Raw genomic sequence first — 25,034 nt, 5'->3', positions numbered from 1 at the left:
GCTCAGCATCCTTTTGATCGTAAATACTCATCCTCTTTTTTTTTTTCCCCCTCCCATGGTAGTTTTTACCAGAATTGACCACTTTTAATTGATTCTAAATTAATTTCACACACAGTCAGCTCAATGTATCACATCATCTTAATTTCAGATCACGCGGCCTCTCTCCTACAGATTCACCTTTAATCTTTATGCTCCGTCGTTTAATTGGTAATTTATCCCCCCTATCAATTCTGATCAAACTTTCAGGACTATGTTTCTGCCAAAATCTCAAATTTTCTTTTTTTTAATGGACAATGGTGAGGTACCTGACTCAGTTTTGTGGGAGTCATTTAAAGTGGTATTAAGGGAAATATTATTTCTTATCAGTCTTCAGTCAAAAAGCCAAATCACAGCGTCTTGCAGAATGCAGCTAAATTGTCTTGTTTTGGAGGACGGCTACCAAATTCAAATGATGAAAACATACTCAGTGCTATCCGGAAGATAAAACCTGAATATAATCACATGCTCGGGAACAAGTTGGGTAATTACATTCGCAGACTTAAACAAAACATTTTGAATTAGGGGACAAGCCTGATAGATTGCTCTCCAGACAAATAAAAGGCACACTTGCAGACAGAGCTATTCATAAAATTCATTCCTCCTCTGGACTAATGTTAACTGACCCTAAACTCATAAATGAAGCCTTTTTCAATTATTACAGCAATTTATACACTTCCAAGACAATTGCCATCAGTTCTGATGTTAAGGACTTCTTAAATAATTTAAACGTACCTGTTCTGGATGAATCCGCTATGGTAGACTTGGACTCTAATTTTACAATTAAGAAATTAAATCTGCAATATGCTCATTATCTTCTGGTAAGGCTTGTGGCCCTGATGGGTTTGGAATAGAATTTTATAAAAGTCATTTGGATCTGGTTGCCCCTCTTCTTCTACGTATGGTGAACTCTTCAGTTAGAGGGAGAATTTCCTCAGAGTTTGTATGATGTCCTAATATTCTCTCTCTTCTCCTGAAGAAAGGCAGGGATTGCTCTAATGTCGCCTCTTACCGTCCTTTAAGCTTACTAAACTGCGACCAAAAATAATTGCAAAAGTATTAGCTACCTTTAACAAATATATAGCACGCCTGATCCATCCTGACCAGACTGGCTTCATCCCTGGTAGGTATTCTTTTTCAAATACTCGTCGACTCCTACATGTTATGTACCGGAACAACCTTCCTGCCTCTGCAGTTATTTCATTGGATGCTCAACAGGCATTTGATCAAATTGAGTGGGACTATTTGTTTTTGGTTCTCCAAAAATTTGGGTTTGGTGTTAAATTTATGACATTACTAAAAATGCTCTATACGCTCACCCCAAATCCTCAGTTTTAACTAATCATGACAGGTCTGCCTCTTTTTCATTGCATCGCGGAACCAGACAGGGTGCTGTCTCTCACCGTTACTATTTGCACTGGCCATGGAACCCCTTGCTATTTCCATCAGGACCCATCCGTTGATCACTAGCATTTCGGACTATGCTACAGTTAGTCCCATTGCCTTTATGCGGACGATGTTATCTTGACTCTTTCGGATGTCACAATCTCTCTCTCTCCGCTTCTTACTCTCATAAAAAATTTGGCACTTTTTCTGGTTTTACTATTACTTGGGACAAAGTTCTTTTTATGCCCCTTTCTGATGGTCTGGACACTGCTTTTCTTAGTAACCTCCCATTCAAAGTCTCAACTAGTCATTTTGAATATCTGGGTGTAAACATCACAAGGGACCCTAGACTCCTTTTTAAACATAACTTTATGGAATTAATCACACAAGCTTAAAATCTATGGTGGACAGGTGGGAAGCTCCTTCCTCTTTCCTTGATAGGTCGTGTTAATGTTGTCAAGATGGTGGTCCTCCCGAAATTCACATATCTTTTTCAAAATATACCCATTTAATCTCACTGCTTCTTTTTTTAAGATGATAGATTCCATTATAATTCCTTTTATCTGGGCGGGTAAACACCCCCGAATCTCAAAGTCTCATCTTCAGAAACCTACTGCTGTGGGTGGCCTTGGCTGGGCTTGTAATATCAGAACCTGGGTTTTTTGGAGTCATGTCTGTCCGAGGGGTGAAGAGGTTGACTCACGGTTGCCCAATTGGCCGCTGAATGAAAACATTGCGTCCTTGACACTTACTACTTCATCTCTTTCTGCTGTACTATTTTCCAATTTTTCTTTCCCTTTTCAATTGCTGAAGGATAATTTTATACTAAAAAATTCATTCAGGATTCTGAAGCAGATAAAGACTGCTCTGAATCTCCCTGGTTTTTCGATCTATACTCCTATTTTTCAGAACGCAGCTTTTAAGTCAGGTAATATGGACGTAGTCTTTAAGCACTGGTTAAATAGGGGCTTAGCTGTTGTTAAGGATTTATACATTGATAATAACTTTGCTTCCTTCACGCAACTCCAATCTAAATTCGGTATTCCTTCTAGCCACTTTTTCAGGTATTTGCAAGTTTGTAATTTTGTCAGACATTTTCCTCACTTTGAAACCATTTCAGAACAACATAGTTTCTACGAGCTTATCAAAAAGCCCCCCACTTCTAAAAAGCTAATCTCTCAGTTTGTTAATCTTTTCAGTGCATCTCCATCTACTAATCATATAAAAGAGGCCTGGGCTTCGGATACACTAGTTGAAATTTCAGATAAGCTGTGGGGAGTTAAGCTTGTCAAGAATCAAAAACCTGTTCCATTAACTCTAGATTGCAACTTATATTCAATTCAAAGTGATCCATCGCCTGCACTTTGTCTAAAACCAAACTTAACAAGTTATTTCCCAGTGTCTTACAATATGTGACAAAAGTAAATCAGATGATGGGACTTTGGGCCATTTGTTTTTCTCCTGCCTAAGCTTAAGGACTTCTGGTGCAGAATATTTTAAACTTTACAGTAACGCTTATGGCAAAGTTCTATAATCCGCATAATCATTTGATATATTTTGGGTTGCTCTAATTCTCACTTGCTCTTCCATGTCTCTGCAGCAGCTCAAATGTTTGGTTTGGTGGTTGCAAAAACGGGTTATATCCTGCGGGAATGGAAATCCCTCTACCCCTCCTTGCTTTAAGAAATGGCTCAATGATATGGTGTCCTGTTTCTATCTCGAAGAAATTCGATACTCTTTGTCAGACAAACCATCAATAATTTCCTTGATGTGTGGGGTCCTTTTAATAGATACATTCAAAATAATGGGTTATAATGAGTGTGGTACTCGTTTGGAGTGTGGTCTCTCTTCTTACTCATCATTGTTGCTATTACTGTCATTATCATTTATTGCTTTCATTTTTTATTGATATTCTGTTTTTTTTTATGGTGAACTACTTGATACAATGTCTCCAGAATTGTCTGTTGCTCCCTTTGACTCGTGTCTCGTGCTTTATTATGCTCTACGGTTTGACAAGTTCATCTTCTATCCTCTTTTATCAGTTTCTCCAGTAAGCTGACACTGTTTTGTCTTTTTGATTTTTATTATTGTTGTGCCTGTTTACTTTTTGTTGTTGTATTTGCTTTTTTTTTTCTTCTGTCTTGGTTGTTTAACTCTAAAAACTATAATGAATTTATAAAAAAATAAAATAATAAGTTACGCACACACACAACATCCACAACAAAATCCTGAGGATTTTCAGGTGCATCGGTGGCTCATCCTGAAGCCAGATAAAAATCGGTCATACCTCCACAACCTTGAGACGTTCCCTTTTTCTCTTCCTTTCTCCTGAAGGAGAGTACCAATCCAGGTGGATTTCATGGACAAACACTGATAACATACCTGTGTGTGTTCTCACTTTATTGATCTTCATGTACCAGCTTCTAAATCTGAGCCTGACCCACAATTTTAAGCCACAAAATGCAAACACGAAGAGGTTTTTATTTGATTTGTGTCCGATGACGAGAGAGAGAGAGCGAGAGAGAGAGCAAGAGAGAGAGAGAGAGAGAGAGAGAGAGAGAGAGAAGATGATGAGAGCGAGAGAGAGAGAGAGAGAGAGATGGAGAGTGAGACACACCCTCAGCTCCCCTGACGGTTCTTGTGTCCGGTCTGAATATGTGGTAAAACTGCATCTTTAAAATATACTGCACCTGTCTGAATCACAATGAAAGGTATTGCAGCTCTGTGCGTGAACATAGTCAAGGAAATCGCGTCTACCGCCAATTTTCTCACCAATCAATCAATCAATCAATCAGTCATCAATCAATCAAATTTTATTGTCAATTACAATTTGCATTGCAATCGAAAAGTCAGTTCCAGTACAACCGTCCATCACATAAACAAACAAACATTTTGGGGGGAACGATTGACTGAGGCCTTGCGTTGCCAAGGAATGCAGCCAGCCAGCCGCAGCTAAATAGCGCAGCCGTTAAGGCCGCATTCCTACAAACAGCCCCGAACCCCGCCATACACGGAGTTCACGAGGCGCTGCCTTTGAACTGTCAAAGGAAGTGCAACAACATGGGGGAAAGAGAGGGGGGGAGAAAAAAAGAGACAGATGTTTGCCTATTTATGCTCTCACCAATAAAGAGACAAACAACCGACACAAAAAAACCCTCAGAGCACGAAAAGGACAAATAACACAATACAACATGTATGCAGAAGGTAAACATTGAGATCTGTCGCGTGTGCGTAATCATCAGTTTTATGAGTATCAGTTATGCGTGTGGGTATGGGTGAAAGTGTTTTATCTCCGTGAACACTCTCCAGAGGCCATTGTCCTTGATGTTATCAGCCGGCCCACAGTTCAGAGAAGCATCCTCAGGTGTCAGCGGGGGAGGGGGGTAGCCGGCAGCTTTTCTGAACAGTCTGCATTCCAACACAGGCAGCTTTTCGGCTTCGCTCCATTCACCTGCCAGGTTTGTCCGTTCACAACCACAGTGAGCGCTTCATGCAGTCGGCAGCCTGATCAAGGCCAAATGGCTCCGACATCCGCTGTAATTGCCGATACTTCAAAAATCCACAAAGACCAATAAGTAGAGATCCCAGTTTCCTTAATCCAATGTGAAAATTTCAAACATCCAGGAATGACAAGGTCAAAAGACACACCGTTTTCCTCCAGGAATTTAGGGTGTATCTCACAAAATAAGTCAAATCAGGACCGGACGGGTCCCCCTTCCGTTGCCTACCCGTCGAAAAAAATTTATCAATAGTATTGAGAGACCAGCTTACCAGATCCATGTTTTTCAGAGTTCGGTTGATATGAAGAAAGTGCTCAGAAGACAAGACATAGCAAAGCAGGAGAGGAGGGGGGTAAAAGCTGCAGAGAGAGAAAAGACACGACCGACCTCGGAGAGAGACAGAGACAGCAAAGGTGGCGGCAGAGGTGTGGCCATGACATGCGCATCAGTGCTTGTAGCAGTTCAGAGTCACAGCACCATGGAAAGCGCTATTTGTGTGTGTAGGTGCTGCGTGATCGCTAGGGAGACCGAGTCACTTAATTTAATCTTGTAAATAAAACGTTTGGCCCAAATTAAATTTTCCCTCTACTGACGTAAACAACGTGCAGTGAGGAGAGAGCTAGAGAGACATTTTCTGAGTCCCACACATCCTATTCTCCCAAATCTGTTGCAATTCTCTCCTCTGTTGCTTCCAATTCATCACTCTCTCTTGGTTCCTCTCCTTCTTCACTAACTTTGACCTTAGATGTCTCACCTGCATGAAAGTTTCCCTGATTTCAGCCAATTGAGCATATTTGCAAGAATGAATGTAGAGAGGCCACAAGCTAGTTTAGCTGTCTTTCTTTTCCACACAGAGTCATTACTACTGCTGGCATTAACTGTATGTAAAAAAAAAAAGCTGGTTCTAACTGGTTCTATAAAAAAAGCACTCTTCGCTCATTGTTCCTGATTTTTGTTATTACCTTTTTCAGTGTGATTTGTTTTATTTATATATTTTCAATACAGTAATGTTATAGTCATGCACAGTCATGTTATATTAAGCACAGTAATAATAGTGTTCTCCCAAAATCACACCTCCAAATTGTGTGTTTCCAGTAAAGGAACTTTATTTGTCAGCAATTGGCTTTACATTATAGTCAGCAATAACCATGCAGTCAAGCTCCTCTTGGTAACAGCATTTATAAAGAAAACCCATAGTAAAACATATAGCCAGAGTTCCTACCTTCACTCTTGTGTTCATTTTTTTTATTTATCTTTGTTGTTTTTCATTCACAGACAAGGAAAATGGTGTTTTTAAAAAATAAAAAAGGTATGGGAACGAATAGCGGATCAAGGCACAGAAGTATGCTAAAACCCTTTAAACCTTGTCATCCTTCAACACCTCTCTAGAAACCATCCCTACTTCAGTCAGTGCTCATCATCAAATCAGGAGCTACTTAAAAAAAACATAAAATTAGAAACAATAGATGGTATAATATATAAACATCAGTGACAACACACCTATTAACCATCAGTGAACATTTGCTCCTACACAACACTGCTTTAGCTTTTGCTAACCTTGGTTGTGTTGCATAGATAAAACACTATTTAATTCACCCTGTGGTTTAGTGAAGCTACTGAAAATATTTGATTCCACATGCTCTAAGTTAAAAAGAATATTACTTTAACACCCCAGTAGAATCCATATGCCCAATATCATCAATATGAATTATCACTCCTAAATAAGCTGCTGAAGTTTAAAACTGGTAATATATGCCCTGATATACCAAATATTTCCTAGCCAGTAACGTACAATTAGTGCCTGATTTTCAAGAGGCTTGTATGTATTTAAACATGTACAAACTAATTAGTGTGTACAAATTTGATCGTAATATCAGGTGCAAAGCAATTTGCATGTGTCAAATGAGCGGAACAGCAAGTGCAAACTTTTTTGCGTGTCATATGATCATATGCTAATGACCAAACTGCACAAATTTATGGAAGAGGATATGTAAATGTTAATAATTACCACCCACAGAGCAATTTATCAAACATGTGTATTGTAATGTGATAATAATCTTCATGCAATTAAACGAAAGGGGAAACTTTTTTTATATATATATATTGTGGCATGCTTATAAACAAACAAAACTGAATATTAACTACCACATGAGAACAACCATCAGACTATAGACTGAAAAATCCTGCGACAAAATTTTGCCATGATAGATTGAAGTAAGCTAGCATGGGCGGGGGTTTCCAGGTCTGATGGTGTGTATGTGTGTGTGTAAGGCGAAGATGGCATTGTGATAGCGTGCTTCCCTTTTCTCCTACTCTATAAGGCTGCTACATACTCCATGACAAACAAGACATTTGATCTCACTCTCACAGAAAATGACGTTGTTTTGTTCTTCTTTAATATTTTATTATTTAACTCAGACATAAAATAAAAATTGTGTCTTCTTTTTGCAGAGTTTTTAAATAAAAACGAATATTGTCTTCAATGAAAGAAAATGTTAAATAGCAGAAGTTCTCCATTCCTTAAAAATAGTTTTGTGCATCCTGGGTGCCTAGAGATATTATGTGACAGATTTGATTCTCATCTTTCTTTTACAACTGCTCCAAAACTGCTAGTAGTACAAGTAATTTACTCATTTAAACGGAGTGGACCAAATCAATCGTTACAATCTTTGTAGCTCAGCAGCAACACACCCACTTATTGCTGACAGTTTTTTTTTCTGCCCCTGCAGTTTAGTGGTCCTTTTTTAGAAGCTTTGAAGATCAGGCTGTTAGTGTTCATACCTAGTGAAATACCCCTGTGTTTTACTCACTTATAGTTCAAGATTTCCCAGAGCAGAAAAAAATGAACATTGGTAAGGATAAGAGTGCTAACAGTGTGTCTCAGTTTAATCAGTGTATTTCTTTCAGCGGAAGCAGTATATTATTTCAATAAATCCATTAGAACCAATTACAGCACTAAATCTTTCGGTGTATGCGTTGGATTAAGGTCTGAACTTTGACCTGGGGTCCGTTCTTCGTACGTCGCTAACTAAGTTAGCTGGATTTGATTGTTGACAATTTGGCATGATGTTGGATCGTTTGGTTCTTTGAAACTCATCCTGGACTTACTGTCATAGCAACATGTGCGCAAACTTAAGCTTGCTCGTGAGCAGGCTTATTTCATGTAAACAGGATTAGATCGTAGCTTTATGAGCGGAGGAGATAGGGAAGTCTGTCCAGCCAGTGCACTTGGACCACCTAGTGGCAGAGGACTGGACAGAATTGTGGAACACCATTTTTTAATGTTTAATAAAAGACGAAACAAATAATGCTTAGTTCCTGTTGTTTTATTTAAACAATTCTTTATAAAGACAAGACAGCAATTTGCCTGCAATAAGAGATAGTTATGTAAAGTCAGCAATACTACTGTCAAATGGTGTATTAGAACTTACTCTGAAGGTCCTTTTGAAGCAACTCGATCTCTAGTGCAATTTTTCTCTTTTTCAAGTTGTGGAGTTCTATTTCTCCTCTTAATTTGTGTTTTTTAAGGTCAAAAAACACTATTTTTTTGTTGAAGATGCCGTTTACATAGGGAACAGATAACACCCTGTGTCCTTTTGTGAAAGAAAAAGAAAGGGTGAAACATGCCTCATGCAACAAAAGTAAAAAGAACCTGTTTTTTTTTAAGCCTTTTTCTTGGTGGCTGTTATAAACAGACAAACACATCATTTAACAGTGGCTTTTAAAAAAGAGGAAGAAGTTGCTTTTTAAAATACAGTATAATAATTAAAGGCTATCATTTTGTAGAATATTCTTGTACTTCACTTTTTCCCCATGTTCTAGTGGCTCCCGTGGAGGCTCTGACATAAAAGAACGAAGTAAATATGAAATTATTAAAATGCAAAAATACATACTGTAGAAAGTGATAGAAACATCTACCATGGACAGTATTTACGCATTAATTTGTCTGCTACTTTTTGCCAGCCCTCTCTCCTGGCTTTAGCAGACTTTGAGGTGTTCCCTGTCGTTTTAATTAATGACTGAAATTCAGCATAACCTTCCATTAAAAGCTCTTGTTCTGCTTGGGAGAAAAACTGTGGGCGTTCTTTGGCCATGCTGAACAGCCAATAGCAGCGTTGCTGATCATTGTTTCTACTATCGATACATTTACCCTTTTAAACAAACGCATGAACGCGCAGTTGTCTCAGATAACTCAATCCAGCGATACTGGATTGAGTTATCTGGGGCCCGTTCTTCGTATGTTGCTTAAAACATCCAAGACCAAATGAGACATCCAAGATGATTTCATCCGGCTAATCATGATCCGGCTAATTGGGTTCTTCGAACACACCTGCTGTTTATGATTAGTATGGCTGGACTGAGTTATCTGAGATAACTGCGCGTTCATGCGTTTGTTTAAAAGGGGAAATGTATCGATAGTAGAAACAATGATCAGCAACGCTGCTATTGGCTGTTCTGCATAGCCAAAGAACGCCCACAGTTTTTCTCCCAAGCAGAACACGAGCTTTTAATGGAAGGTTATGCCGAATTTGAGTCATTAATTAAAACGACAGGGAACACCTTAAAGTCTGCTAAAGCCAGGAGAGACGGCTGGCAAAAAGTCAGAGCCTCCACGGGAGCCACTAGAACATGGGGAAAAAAGTGAAGTACAAGAATATTCTACAAAATGGTAGCCTTTAATTATTATACCGTATTTTAAAAAGCAACTTCTTCCTCTTTTTTAAAAGCCACTGTTAAATGATGTGTTTGTCTGTTTATAACAGCCACCAAGAAAAAGGCTTAAAAAAAAACAGGTTCTTTTTACTTCTGTTGCATGAGGCATGTTTCACCCTTTCTTTTTCTTTCACAAAATGACACAGGGTGCCATCCGTTCCCTATATAAACGGCATCTTCAACAAAAAAATTGTGTTTTGACCTGAAAAAACACAAATTAAGAGGAGAAATAGAACTCCACAACTTGAAAAAGAGAAAAATTGCACTAGAGATCGAGTTGATTCAAAAGGACCTTCAGAGTAAGTTCTAATACACCATTTGACAGTAGTATTGCTGACTTTACATAACTATCTCTTATTGCAGGCAAAAGATGACTTCCTGTCTTTTCTTTATAAAGAATTGTTTAAAACAAAACGACAAGAACTAAGTATTATTTGTTTCGTCTTTTACTAAACATTAAAAAATGGTATTCAACAATTCTGTCCTGTCCTCTGCCACTAGGTGGTCCAAGTGCCCTGGCTGGACAGACTTCCCTATCTCCTCCGCTTATGCTCGCCAGCAGGCTTGATTTTGCGCACATGTTGCTATGACAACAAGTCCAGGATGAGTTTCAAAGAACCAAACGATCCAACATCATGCCAAATCGTCAACAATCAAATCCAGCTAACTGAGTTAGCGACGTACGAAGAACGGACCCCTGAAATAGTTATGTTGTGTTTTTGGTTTTACTTGTATGATAACAGCCTGTATCAAGACCCAACAATTTACTACATAAGATCATTCCAATATTAATATTTAATATTTATATCTATATTGAAAAACGAGTTTGCACTATATATATATATATATATATATATATATATATATATATATATATATATATATGTATATGTGTGTGTGTGTGTGTGTGTGTCTGTATGTATATATATTCATCCATCCATTTCAGACTTCACTATTTTTCATGTAAATCCTCGGTGGCGCTTGATAGCGAAGCCGTTGAGGCCGCAGCGAGCTTGGCCTCCCCTGGGATTGCGCAATCCCATGTTAACTGCGCTGGCTTCCATTCTGTGAACGCATCTTCCTGTCTCTCTCTAGATCATAAATTCAATTGTTCAAACAGTTACGAACTGTTTTTCCATAATTTAATGTATGTGGATTACGAATTGTGTTTTGGTCATCAAACTGTGTGCAGGTAACATGTTTTCGTGCTGCTGGGCGATCATAAACAGCAAAGAAGTGGTTGTAGGTGAGGCCGGCAGTTCCTTGGCCTCTAGGCAGGGGGCGCGCAAGGGGCACCGCTTCTGATCCCCAAATAGTAGAGTCAAAGCAAGTTATGGATGTATTATTAGTGAGTTATGCTAAACAATAAAGCACTAAAAAGACTCTAAACATACAGCTGGACTGATCAAGGAAGGCTTTCCTCCCCGGCAGTGATCTCCAATGAGCCTGAGAGACTTTTAAAACTGAAGAAAGATAAAAAGAACTTTTATTAGAAAGTGACCGATATTTTTGTTCAGAAAGAGCGCAGCTGGACTTTATTTCTAAGTAGAGGTAAGACAGTGATAATTATTCATGTTTTGTTTTTGTAATGAAATGCGCGTAATGTGTTATAGTTTTTAAATGTGTTACAAATGCAGAAATCCATCATAACTCATAAACTGTTACCAATCAAATGACAAATAATTTAGTGTTATTTTTTTCATCAAAGAATCAATATTTTTTCCATGTCTCTTGGTAAATTTATTTGTCTCAATCAGTCTCCTTCAGCACTTTGCAATGAGTCTACTCTGTAGAGTGTATATATTTGTAAATCTGACTCTGATGACGTCAGTGCCTCACCAGCTACTAACCCTACCGCATGTCACTGATATATATATATATATATATATATATATATATATATATATATATATATATATATATATACATATATATATATATATATATATATATATATATATAAAAACACAAATGTGCATTTATCTGACTAACAAAAAAACAGCTAACACTACAAAGCTGAGGCACTCAGCAGCTGCAGGAGCAGATGTCTCACTGCTGTGTTTAAGTAAATTACCTGCTTTTATTGTAGTGAACGTTGCACTGGACTTGATGTACAAAATACAGAGGCTATGTAAACACGTCAGCTTTTTAAAAAAAAAAAGACATTTAAGATATATATTAACATTATATTTTAGGGCATAGCGCAGGTTTTTAAATTTCATCCATCACAAGATCAAAAATGCAGGAGGCTTCAGCCCTTAATCGTTACATTGTAGCTTTAGCTGTATGATTAGGGTAGCCTCAAATCGTTTCAATCTCTTACAAGTGTTCTTCCAGAATTGCCATGTATTTAGCCCTATTCATCTTCCCACCAACTCTGAGCAGCTTAATGTTTCATGGTGAGATACACTGTTCAAGGTGATGTGGAGTATGAGTTTTCATTGTTTTGCACAAGGCCTAATTAATGTTAAGTAAAGGTCTCATCTGACCAGAAGCCTTTCTCAAACATCTTTATTGGGTTGCCTACATGACAAACTTTCAACAAAACTTATTTCAAGAGCAGCCATTTTGCACACTTCCATTACAGCCAGATTTTTGGAGAGCACCTTAATCTGTCCTGTGACAGATTCTCTCACCTGAGCTGTGGATCTCTTCAGAGTTATCATGGACCTTGTGGCTGCCTCTCTGGCTTAGCTTTGTCAGTGTTTTTTTAGAGGTTGATACAAAAAATGTATTCCTATGAATGATCCTATTTCATGAAACTTGGGAGCAATGAGACACAAATATATTGTACTATCTGAATAAGTATGCATTTGTATTTCTATTGGAACAAATTTAAAAAGGTTGATTGAATCCTATATGTTAGATTATGTCCTTGAATATTCAAAGAAACAGACCAGTGGTCTCAAACTCCAGTCCTCCAGGGCTGTGTTAGAGGGCGGTAGCACAGTCCTCCAGCAATGGAGGACTGGTGCTGGAGGACTGTGCATTTAAAACTGGAGTATTGGACATCTAAAGGAGTTTGCATGTAAAAGCTGCATCTCTGACGCAACTTTTAGATACAGACTCTGCGTCAACATACCTGTCTCCAATATAGTCCGTGGGCCAGAATCTGTTGGACGTCTCCTTAAGAAGTTTCGTATGAACTGTCAGGGGGCAACTTTCTTGCACCGGGATAAGTTGCTACACATAGCAGTGATCTCAAAACACCAATGTTCCCGCGTTTTCTCTTGCACATTAATAAGTTAAAGGTGATAGATAAAAAATCTAAGCTGTTGCGCTCTGGTCCAAAAGGTCAGGTGATTCGATTTTTGCTGCTCAGCCAATCAGATCGCTGTATTGTCAGCTGAGCACGTTCAACCACTTCATCATGGCTGTGCCCGTAAAGGGTTGTAAGCATTTGTTTCCAGACAAAGAAAGCCCAATAATAGCATTTTCTGGCGCTGGTTGGCAAAGATCTTGATGACAAGGGAATGGAAATAGCCCAGACCATCCATCATTCATTTTCTAACACGCTTATCCCTGCTGAGTTCGTGAGGGGTGCCGGTGCCGATCTCCAGCTGTCAATGGCCGAGAGGCAGGGTATAAACTGGACAGGTCACCAGTCCATCGCAGGGCAGAAATAGCCCAGACTTTTGCCCAATTTACTCTGATATCACCAAGACCCCTGACAGTTTATACGAAAACTCATCCTACAGATTCTGGCACACAGCTTAATATGACCTAATTAGCAGAACTCTGCAAAGCTTGACTGCATGCTAGTGGGGTACGTTAGCTATTTGATTCAGATGTGTGGGGCAAAGGACACATCTAAAAATTGCAGAACACTGGCCATTGAGGATTTGAGTTTGAGACCACTGACTTAAACCCTTTATAGATCACATTACCTTTTACTACGTATACATGCATTTAAATTCTACATTCAAGCAAGACCTCGGTAAACCTTGAAATATCCCCAGGAAAACGCTTTAAAACAGCTTCAAATCACAAATTAATTGACTCATCGGGGTAATGACAAACTTCAAGACAACAGTTCAGAGACGAAGATCACACAGGTGAAAGGCTGCAATAGGGAGATGAGACTCAGAACACGCTGAGACAGGGGTGAGTGGATAGAGACACCTCCTTAGTGCTGGATCCTGGAAATTCTTCCACCCAACGCAGATGGTCTCTGATGAAAATATAAAAGAATGTTTCTTTTAATTTTGGTGAAAACAATACATATATTTCTACGTATAATTTTTCAATACAGTCCACTTTCAATTTCTAAATATTGTATATGAAACATACACTACACTGCCAAAAGTATAAACTCATCTGCCTTCACACACGTGTGTACTCGTGTGACATCCCATTTTTAATTCAGGGGGTTTAAAATGTCAGCCCACCCCTTTTGTGGCAATAACAGCTCCATCACTTTTGGATTTATGACAAGATTTAAGAGGATGTTTCATTGTGATGTTGCATTTTAACCATTCTTCCAAAAACACATTTTAACACTGAAGTTGGACAAGTCTCTGCTCTAATTCATTCCAAATATGTTCTCTCAGGTTGAAGTAAGTATTTTGTGTAGGTCAGACAAGTCTCTCCACACCAAACTTTCACAAAGTTGAAATTGGTCAAAATGTATTGACATGCTGACTCATAAAGGGTACCTGTTACCGAAACCTTAGTTTCAGGGAGTTTGTGGTGCTCTACATCATAGTTCCTCTGCAAAAAACTTCCAATCCATTTGACACAAAACAGTCAGGAAAGGGGTTTCTGGTAACTGCCAAATCCAGACTCATCGACTGAATTCGCAGACAGTCCTCTGGTGGTGACCATTTCATCCAAATGCTTCATATTGTATTAGTGCAGTCTTTCACAAACGTTTGCATAATTATAACATTAATAATAATAATAATAACAATAATCCTTATTTATTATTTCCACTGTAAATTTTAAAAAATACAATTTGTCCACTGTATTTAACTCATCCCTTAGGGAGCAGTGGGCTGCCACTCTACAACATCTGGGGCTCTGAATCTTGCTCAGGGACCCATAGTGCTCATCATTCCCACAAAGGTTTGTAGAAGCAGTCTCTATCCCTGTATCAATATAATACTGCTGTTATCACTAAAGTAATCTAAACACTTCCATTTAATGATTTGGGTGGGTTAGCAAATACTTTCAGTAATAGAATACACATGCATACATATTTTTTTTAGAATTTGTAATGCTCAATTTAAATAAGCCTGTGCAAATTCTCAGTCATCCGGGTTATCGCAACAGCCAAGACGCTTAAATAAATAAAACTGGAACTAAACACCACTTCACAAATTACAGGCCTGTCTCTCTACTGTCACAATTTTAAAAAATTTTAGAAAAATTATTTAACAACAGATTGGAGAAATTTATTGATAAAAATAAATTACTCACTGATAGCCAATATGGATTTAGAAAAAATAGATCAACCTCACTAGCACTAACAGAACTCATTGAAGAAATCACAAACTCCACAGATAAAAAGAAATATGCAGTTGGGGTTTTCATTGATCTAAAAAAAGCATTTGATACAATAAATCACAAAATATTAATCAGTAAACTGGAACGAATCGGGATCAGGGGTGTAGCTCTAAATTGGATACGTAGTTATCTGAGAGACAGACAACAATTTATGAAGATAGGAGATTATTTGTCTGAATGTCTGGGCATTGTTTGTGGTGTCCCCCAGGGGTCAGTGGTGGGACCAAAGTTATTTTTATTATATATCAATGATATTTGTAAGGTATCTCAAGTATTGAATTTTGTATTATTTGCAGATGATACAAACATATTTGGATCAGGGGACAGCTTACAGCTACTCGGAATCAATCACTTAAGAATTCAAGAAAATAAAACAATTGTTTGACATAAACAGGTTATCAATACATTTGAGTAAAACTACATTCATGGTATTCGGAAACTGTAAGTCAAAGCATCAAGCACAGATACAGATAGTGGGGGTTAACATAGAAAGAGTACATGAAAATAAATGTCTTGGAGTGATCATAGATGACAAGATTTGCTGGAAGCCTCACATACAATACATCAAAACCAAACTGTCCAGAGGTATTTCAGTCCTAGCAAGAGCTAAGCACATTCTGGATCTCAAATCCATTCACATCATATACTGCTCATTACTGTTACCTTATTTGAATTACTATGTAGAGGTTTGGGGAAACACATATCAACACTCACTACAGCCACTAGTCATAATGCAAAAAAGAGCAATAAGAATCATTCACAACGCCGGATTTCGGGATCATACAAACTCATTATTTCTAAAACCTAAATTACTAAAATATTATGATTTAATTGAATAAACAGTAGTATTCATGTTCAAAGTAAGACATAGCCTATTGCCTGGTAATATACAGAAGATGTTCTCTGAAAGGGAGGGAGGGTACGATTTAAGGGGAAGGGGACATTTTAAGACTAATAGATGTAGAACTACAAGGAAAACATTATGTTTATCAATTTGTGGAGTTAAATTGTGGAACAAACTAAATGAGAACCTAAAGCAATGCCCAAACATATTCCTTTTAAAAAAAATGTACAAAGAAATTATTTTCAGAAGGTATAGATAAGTATGGTAGAAAGTTTTGTTTGTGTTTTTGTTTTGTTATTTGTATAAATGTATGAGGGTATATGTGTATATATAATTATGTATGTATATGTGTAGGTAGGTATGTATATATATATATATACACACACATATATATATATATGTTACGGTGGCAGCTCAGCAGGGGTGAGTGTTCTGCTTTCCTTCAGTTCGTTCTAATATTTTCTGTTATTTGTTTTGGTCTTGTGTTCCCCCTCGTGTCTCTTCCCTCCCTACGGCTCTCTCTCTCCCTGCGTTCTGGAACCATCGCTCCTCCTACCACCACCCTCTGCCACCTGCACACCTGGTCTTCATCTTCATCAAGCTCAAGATAAAAACCCGGCCTTTCTCAACACTCTTCACTGGATCGTCTGCTGCATTAGTCCTGGTGCCGCTGAATCTCCTAAGACTCCTCACGATCAAGCAAAATACTTCCCTGGTGTTTTTCCCCTTGTGCTAACCCATTCTCTGTGTTTGCCTTTCTTTCCAGAGTTGCTCACCTTGCTGATCTTCAGCCATGCTGAGTCCGCGACCGATCCTCCCCTCCCGGACGCTGCCACTGCGGCTCATCCTCAACTCCGCGGCTGGGTGTTCGCCGGTCGGTGCCTTCCTCCTCTGGGTCTCTTTAGTCAGTCGCTCCCTGGTCACCTGGGTTAATCCTCCCGCTCTGGGTTAAGATCCGTGCCGAGCTCCGGCCTCCCCCCTGAGGAGCCCATGCAGTTGGGTCGGGCTAAACTGTCAGCACGCGAACGTGAGCATCGCTTCCTGGAGGGTGTCTGTATATACTGCGGCCTTATTTACGCTCCTGTCCGCAGCGCCCAAAAAGAGTAGGCTCGCCCGCAGCAGTGGGGATTCGAGCGAGCCATTTTTCTCCCCTGACCCCCCGAAAATTATTAAACGCAACTCTCTCTTGGGAAGGGATTGACCAACCGCTGGGCGCACTAATAGATTCAGGCGCAGATGAGAGCTTCCTCGATAAAGAGGTCGCCCGTCAGCTCGCTATTCCATTTGTTCGCCTAGACGCCCCTCTCTGCGCTTCCAGCCTAAGTGGGAATCCCTCCTACGAGATCACTCACCACACCCCCGCCATAACATTAGTCACCTCAGGAAACCACCGTGAAACTACCTCGCTCCACCTAATCTCCTCTCCAAACGCTCCCTTGGTCTTGGGACTCCCGTGGTTGATTAAGAACAATCCTAATATCGACTGGAGTAGCGGCGTGGTCCGTAACTGGAGCACCGCTTGTCACGCGTCTTGTTTACTCTCCGCTCGCTCCCCGGGTATCTCAGTTCCCCCTGCACCGCCCCCTGTGGACCTTACCGGTGTACCGCTGGAGTATCATGATTTATCACAGGTCTTTAGCAAGGACCTGGCTCTTTCTCTGCCCCACCACCGCCCATATGACTGCGCGATCGATATCCTCCCGGGTGCGTCTTACCCCCCGGGAAGGTTGTATAATCTGTCTCGCCCCAAACGAGAATCGATGGAACAGTGCATTCATGATTCCCTAGCTGCCGGTATAATCCGCCCCTCTTCTTCCCCTCTCGCTGCTGGGTTTTTCTTTCTGCCCAAAAAGGATAAATCCCTCCACCCGTGCATAGATTATCGTGGTTTAAACGCCATTACGATAAAAAACAAATATCCACTCCCTCTCCTTGATTCTGTTTTTGACGCCCTTGCGAAATCCACTATTTTCACCAAATTAGACCTGCGGAACGCTTACCATCTCGTGCGTATCCGTCACGGTGATGAGTGGAAAACAGCATTCAATACACCGCTGGGCCATTATGAATACTTGGTCATGCCCTTTGGGCTGACCAACGCGCCAGCGGTGTTCCAGTGTTTAGTTAATGATGTCCTTCGCGATTTTCTACACCGCTTTGTTTTTGTTTACCTGGATGACATCCTTATTTTCTCAGAGAATGCCGCCCAGCACCTTGAACATGTTCGTCTCGTCCTCCAGCGTCTTCTTGAAAATCGTCTGTATGTCAAAGCGGAAAAATGCAAATTTCACGCCCCGACTCTGCCGTTCCTCGGGTTTGTTATCGAGAAGGGCCATCTCCGAGCAGACCCGGAGAAGATCCGCGCAGTCGCGGAATGGCCCGCTCCCACCTCGGTTAAACAACTTCAGAGATTCCTTGGGTTCTCCAACTTCTATAGGCGGTTCATACGTAACTATAGCACGGTGGCGGCCCCTCTCACCCGTTTAACCTCTGCGTCAGTTCCGTTTGTGTGGTCTCCCGAAGCAGCCACCGCATTCGAGACCTTGAAGAAAATGTTTACCTCCACACCCATGCTCGTTACACCCGACCCCTCTCTCCAATTTATAGTCGAGGTTGACGCCTCGGACTGCGGGGTCGGAGCTACTCTATCCCAGCGCTCCCCAGTAGATAACAAGACGCATCCCTGCGCATATTTCTCTCGCCGCCTCTCCCCTGCCGAGAGAAATTATAGCATAGGAGACCGGTAGCTGCTGGCGGTTAAGCTGGCTTTGGTGGAGTGGAGGCACTGGCTGGAGGGCGCTGAGCAGCCCTTTGTTATTTGGACTGACCATAAAAATCTACCCTACATCCAAACGGCCAAGAGACTCAATCCCCGCCAAGCTCGCTGGGCCCTGTTCTTTTCTAAATTTAATTTTTCCCTCACCTATCGCCCAGGATCGAAGAATATAAAACCTGACGCCCTGTCCCGCATCCACTCCCCAGACCTCCCCTTGGACTCCACGGATCCCATCCTGCCCCCCACTTGCCTCATCGCCTCAGTCGTCTGGGAGGTGGAATCCCTGGTGCGCCGTGCTCAGTCCACTGAACCGGATCCCGGCAACGGCCCCCCAAACCGCCTGTATGTCCCCTCCAGTGCCCGTTCCCGAGTCTTGCAGTGGGCTCATGCCAGCAAATTTGCCTGTCACCCTGGTATGGCACGAACGCTGTTCCTGCTGCGACAACGTTTTTGGTGGCCGTCAATGGAGAAGGAGTGTCACAGCTTCGTGGCGGCCTGCCAGACCTGTGCAAGAGCAAAATCCTCCCACCAACCACCTGCTGGCCTACTTAACCCACTACCTGTCCCTGGTCGTCCCTGGTCCCACATCGCCCTAGATTTCGTCACCGGACTCCCCTCCTCCAACAGTCATACAGTCATCCTCACCATCGTGGACCGTTTTTCCAAATGTGCCCATTTTGTTTCCCTGCCCAAGTTGCCCTCCTCACTGGAAACAGCACAGCTGCTGGTGAACCACGTTTTTCGTTTACACGGAATTCCCTTGGACATAGTTTCTGACCGTGGACCCCAGTTTACTTCTCAGGTCTGGAGGGAGTTTTGCCGAGCCCTTAGTGTTTCTGTCAGCCTGTCGTCTGGCCACCATCCACAAAGCAACGGGCAGGCAGAGAGACTCAATCAAGACCTTGGGGCCGCGTTGAGGTGTGTGACCGCTAAAAACCCCACCTCTTGGTCTACTTTCCTCCCACAACTCCCACAACTCCCAGGTCTCCTCAGCTACTGGGCTATCTCCATTCACCTGCGCCATGGGGTTTCAGCCACCTCTGTTCCCTTCGCTGGAGAAGGAAGTTGCGGTGCCCTCTGTGCAAGCACAACTGTGTCGCTGCCGCTGGGTATGGAGGGAAGCCCGGGCCGCATTGCAGCGCACGTCTGAACGCAATCGCCGTCTGGCCGACCGTCACCGTACTCCGGCCCCTGACTACCGCCCGGGCCAGATGGTCTGGCTATCAGCTAGGGACCTGCCTCTCCAGACCACCTCCAAGAAGCTCTCCCCCCGTTTCATCGGGCCTTACCCTATAGAGGCAATCATTAATCCCACTGCTGTCAAACTGAAGCTACCACCCCACTTCCGCATCCACCCAGTGTTCCATGTTTCCCAGGTGAAGCCCGTGCTGTCCAGCCCCCACTCTGTCCCTGAACCAACTCAGCCCCCACCACGCCTGATTGACGGACACCCAGCCTACACCGTCCGTCGTCTCCTGGATGTCCGTCCCCGGGGCCGGGGTTACCGTTATTTGGTGGACTGGGCCGGCTACGGGCCAGAAGAACGCTCTTGCATTCCCGCCTCCCAGATCCTGGACAAAACCCTCATCCGGGACTTCCACAAAACCCACCCCAACAAGCCCGGTGGGCCACCTGGTGGCGTCCGTTGAAGGGGGGGTCCTGTTACGGTGGCTGCTCAGCAGGGGTGAGTGTTCTGCTTTCCTTCAGTTCGTTCTAATATTTTCTGTTATTTGTTTTGGTCTTGTGTTCCCCCTCGTGTCTCTTCCCTCCCTACGGCTCTCTCTCTCCCTGCGTTCTGGAACCATCGCTCCTCCTTCCACCACCCTCTGCCGCCTGCACACCTGGTCTTCATCTTCATCAAGCTCAAGATAAAAACCCGGCCTTTCTCAACACTCTTCACCGGATCGTCTGCTGCATTAGTCCTGGTGCCGCTGAATCTCCTAAGACTCCTTGCGATCAAGCAAAATACTTCCCTGGTGTTTTTCCCCTTGTGCTAACCCATTCTCTGTGTTTGCCTTTCTTTCCAGAGTTGCTCACCTTGCTGATCTTCAGCCATACTGAGTCCGCGACCAATCCTCCCCTCCCAGACGCTGCCACTGCGGCTCATCCTCAACTCCGCGGCTGGGTGTTCGCCGGTCGGTGCCTTCCTCCTCTGGGTCTCTTTAGTCAGTCGCTCCCTGGTCACCTGGGTTAATCCTCCCGCTCCGCGTCCCCGTTCCAGCGCTCCCTATTCCGGATTACCGCATTCCCCATTGTGTTTAATCCTTTTCCTGCCCTTATTAAAAGAAACCTATTTCAGAGTGGTTGCGTGTGGGTCCGTTCTGTCTAACCCTTAACATATATATATATATATATATACATATATATATATATATATATATATATATATATATATATATATGTATATATATATATACTGTATACACATGCATACATACACACATATATATATATATATATATCATATATATATATATATATATATATATATATATATATATATATATATATATAGAAACATAATTATACATATACATATATATATATATATATATATATATATATATATATATATATAGAGCAACATAATTATAAATATTGTAAATTGAAGAAATAAAAGAATTAAAGGGGTAGGAGTACATAAATTTTACTTCTTCCTACTCCTTTTCGCACATGTAATAGAGGTATATTAACTCAGGAAAAAAGGGTACCTTTTTTATTGTTTTCTCGCCAATGTTTTTAAACATTGTTTTATTGTTTTTTTTATTTAATTTGTATATACTTTCTCCTGCATGTTCGAAATAAAGATATCAATTCAAATTCAAATTAAATCGGAGCCAACTGGACTTTTGCACAGTTCTTTCTGAAAACGTTTCGACACCTATCCAGGAGTCTTTGACAATTCTGGTGGCTCGCACTTCAGCAACCTGCAGTTGGTGCACTGCTGTTTTTAAAGGACACGACGCCCATTCTCCTAGGCACATTCTTAGTCAGATGCAAATCAATGACTCAGCCATCACTGTCCTGGGTTGTTAGAAGCTATTTCTTGTTGTGAGTGGAGTACTTGCTCATTATGAGGCTGCTGATGTAATCTCTTTGAATAGCCGAAATACAAATAAGTTTCTGTACAATGTACAGAAATGTCAATATGTTCAAGTATTTGTCATGATGCAGCCTTGCTGACTGCACCCTGAGCACTTCCTGGCTCCTTCTCTTCCAGTGCAGCCCTGATTAGGCACACCAGTTAGGCTGCAATTAACTATGGACTGGCTCCACCTGCTCACCTGACTATAAAACTCACCTCAGTTTGTTCCTCGTCGCCGGCTTTTCTGCAGTCTTCCTCAACACCAAGCATGTCAAATGCAGTTTGCTTCAGTCAATTCTACACCAAGCCTGTCAAGTCCTGTTCGTTTCAGCTTCACGTTCACCAAGCCTGTCAAGTCCCGTTCTCGTCTGTCTCGTCTTACTCCTCATCTGCCAAGTTAAGTACCCGTTATGCTGTGCTGCTGGATCTCTGCTCCTCCATCCTTGTTACTCTCTCGTCTGCAGCCCTGGTTTCGCAGCAGCCCAGCGCCTCCTGGATTTCTCTATGTTGCCCTGTGGGATTTACTGCAGCATCTGAGTCCAAGGAGCTCTGTTAAGGCTCAGTGTGGACTTACTGCAGCCCCTGCGGCCAAGGAACTCTCTTTATGATGTACCACAGGGATTTCAGCAGTCCACCTCCAGATCCTGTCTGTCATCTTCTCCAGGAGTGAATGCTGCTTGTCGGGACTTTGATGTAATCAACTAGTTCCCTTTATATAGGAAATTTTTGACCAATCTGTATAATCTGACCCAATCTGTATAATGTGATTGAATTTCACTTGTTTCGTGAATTGGCACTATATAAATAAAATTGAATTGAATTGAATTTGTGCTGCACCACAGGGTTTTCAGCAGTCCACCGATCCTGTCTGTCATCTCTGGTCCGTTCCAGTCAGCCAGCTCCTGCACCCTTCAACTCCAATCTGGTAACTGACTCTGGTTCTCAGCATCCACTAACCTCAATTTACAATAAACTCTCTATACAAGCTCTGTGTATGCGTGCTCTGTCCAGGTTCATCTAAGACAAATCATGACAGTATTATTTGTTTTGCTTAATTTTTAAGACCTTTTTATATGCAATTCAATAATGAAACCCAAACACTACAAACACTGTCCTGTGATTTGCTGTAGATGTTTTGCTGTAGACCTTCTGCTGTCTGGGTTACAGAGCAAATCATCAGTTACATTCAAGATTGCTTTAACTGTGTGTGTGTGTGTGTGTGTGTGTGTGTGTGTGTGTGTGTGTGTGTGTGTGTGTGTGTGTGTGTGTGTGTGTGTGTGTAACCTACAGCTGTTAGGCTGTCATAGCTTCCACCTGGACTCATGTCCTGCCCTCAGGGGTGTGTGTGGCTGTGCAGATGCACATTTGTGTGAGTATGAGGGCGGGAGGTTTTACTTAGCTCTCGAGGCATCCATAGGGTGGCCACGTTATACACTAAAACACATACAAAGATTTTGTTGGATAGGTCCTTTTGTTCATGACTTTATTGTCTTGTTAAACATAAATATTTTTGAAAAGAGAATGAGGCCTAAGTTATTTATGCCTATGCAAAATCTCAGTTAACTGGGTCATCGCAACAGCAGAGGGCCTTAAATCGGACCCAACCAGACTTTTGCTCAGTTTTTCTGAAAATGTTTTGACATCTATCCAAGAGTCTTTGTCTAATGTAGTGGCTGGCACTTGAGCAACCTGTAGTTAGAGCACTGCTGTTTTTAAGCACATGGAGGCCCATCCGCCTAGGCGCATTCTAAATCAGATGCAATTCAGCAACCCACCCGTCACTGGAACTTCCAAATCCGCAGGGCGTACAGCTTGGTCCTCCAACACTTATCAAAGAGATTACATCAGCAGTCTCATCATGAGTCATGTGACCAAGTACTCCACTTACACCAAGAAATAAATACTAACGACCCACGACAATGATGGTTGGGTCATTGATCTAATTATCAGCATTATTTAGACTGTAGAATCCGTGTATCATTCATTCTATTTTCAATTGCAAATCAAAAAAACAAAAAATAAAAAATGGACTGGTTATGTTGTTTTTTGTTTCTTACGGTTAAACCAAAAACGAAAAAGGATTGGTTTTTCATATTTCAATTCTAAGCTCAGATCAAAAACATGAAATGGAAAAACGGACAGAATCCGTGTATCATTCGTTCTTTCTACTTTCAATTTCAAATCAAAAAACAAAATATAAAAAATGGACTAGTTATTTTGTTTTTTGTTTCTTATGGTTAAACCAAAAACGAAAAAAAGAATTGGTTTTTCATATTTCAATTCTAAGCTCAGATCAGAAACACGAAATGGAAAAACGGACATCAAGGCAGAATTTGATTTTAAAATTTAATTGGCACAGTTTACGTGACCCGGAAATAGCTGTTTGCGACTTCAGTAAAGTTAGAAAGATGTTCACAGAGTTTGCTTTTCCGGATCAATAAGTCATCTGCGGATGATTTATTCTACAAAACAGACACCTCTCTGTAACCACAGCAAGGCAGACAGTGAGCTACAACTGTAGTTTCCTTAAAACGAGTCTCCCACCACGCTGGGAGAATTACATTGGACCCTATGCAGAGCTCGCTGCTCCGGAGATGCTGAGGGACCGTCTGCAAGTTGCTACACCAGAAAAAAATAATCATAGAGAAATATTCAACAGCATCACCAAGGAGAGGTGGATTATCATCAAATTAATTTCATATGTATCTGATCTCATGTATATCATACCACATTTATTGGATCTGAAAATACTACATTTTTTGAGGAATTTCCCAAAGGCTAAATGGCAAATGGCACCTATTCTATTATTAGAATAAGTATACAATGAGCAATGACTACACCATAGATCATTGTAGTGCCACCAAACTTGAAGAATACATAGATAACCTCATTTAGTTTATACTACCACTCTTATTTTTGAAAAATGTGCTAAACTAAATTTTTTATGATTTTTTAAAGTTATAAAGTACTTAAATATTTTACTAAATATATATTACTAAAAATATAATTATTTTACCTAATACAAGTGAAATAAAAAAGAGCTTGTTGAAGTCTAAATCTAAAATATCTAATATGGCCAACAGTTACATATGTAGCTTAAGAGAGGTTAAATTAATGTAGCATTGAATCAGGTCACAAGCTTCAACTTACAATCAAATCTGGCATGTAAACATTGCTCATTCATTACAA

The 25,034-nt window shown here is 41.0% G+C and overlaps 1 protein-coding gene across 3 annotated transcripts in view; it reads right to left on the bottom strand.

Moving 5' to 3' along the window:
* Positions 1-13,224: 13,224 nt before the first annotated feature.
* Positions 13,225-25,034, bottom strand: part of LOC110366770 (A-kinase anchor protein 6) — a gene marked incomplete at its 5' end in the record, with an annotated part of 86,429 nt that continues 74,619 nt past the window's right edge. For 2 of the 3 annotated variants that reach the window (XM_036131374.1, XM_036131375.1), the window contains 1 exon segment: positions 13,225-13,806. 3 annotated transcript variants of the gene reach the window in all.

This window comes from Fundulus heteroclitus, unplaced genomic scaffold (genome assembly GCF_011125445.2).
Source record: "Fundulus heteroclitus isolate FHET01 unplaced genomic scaffold, MU-UCD_Fhet_4.1 scaffold_429, whole genome shotgun sequence".
NCBI classification, from domain to species: domain Eukaryota; kingdom Metazoa; phylum Chordata; class Actinopteri; order Cyprinodontiformes; family Fundulidae; genus Fundulus; species Fundulus heteroclitus.
This window is presented reverse-complemented; position numbering and strand designations above follow the sequence as displayed.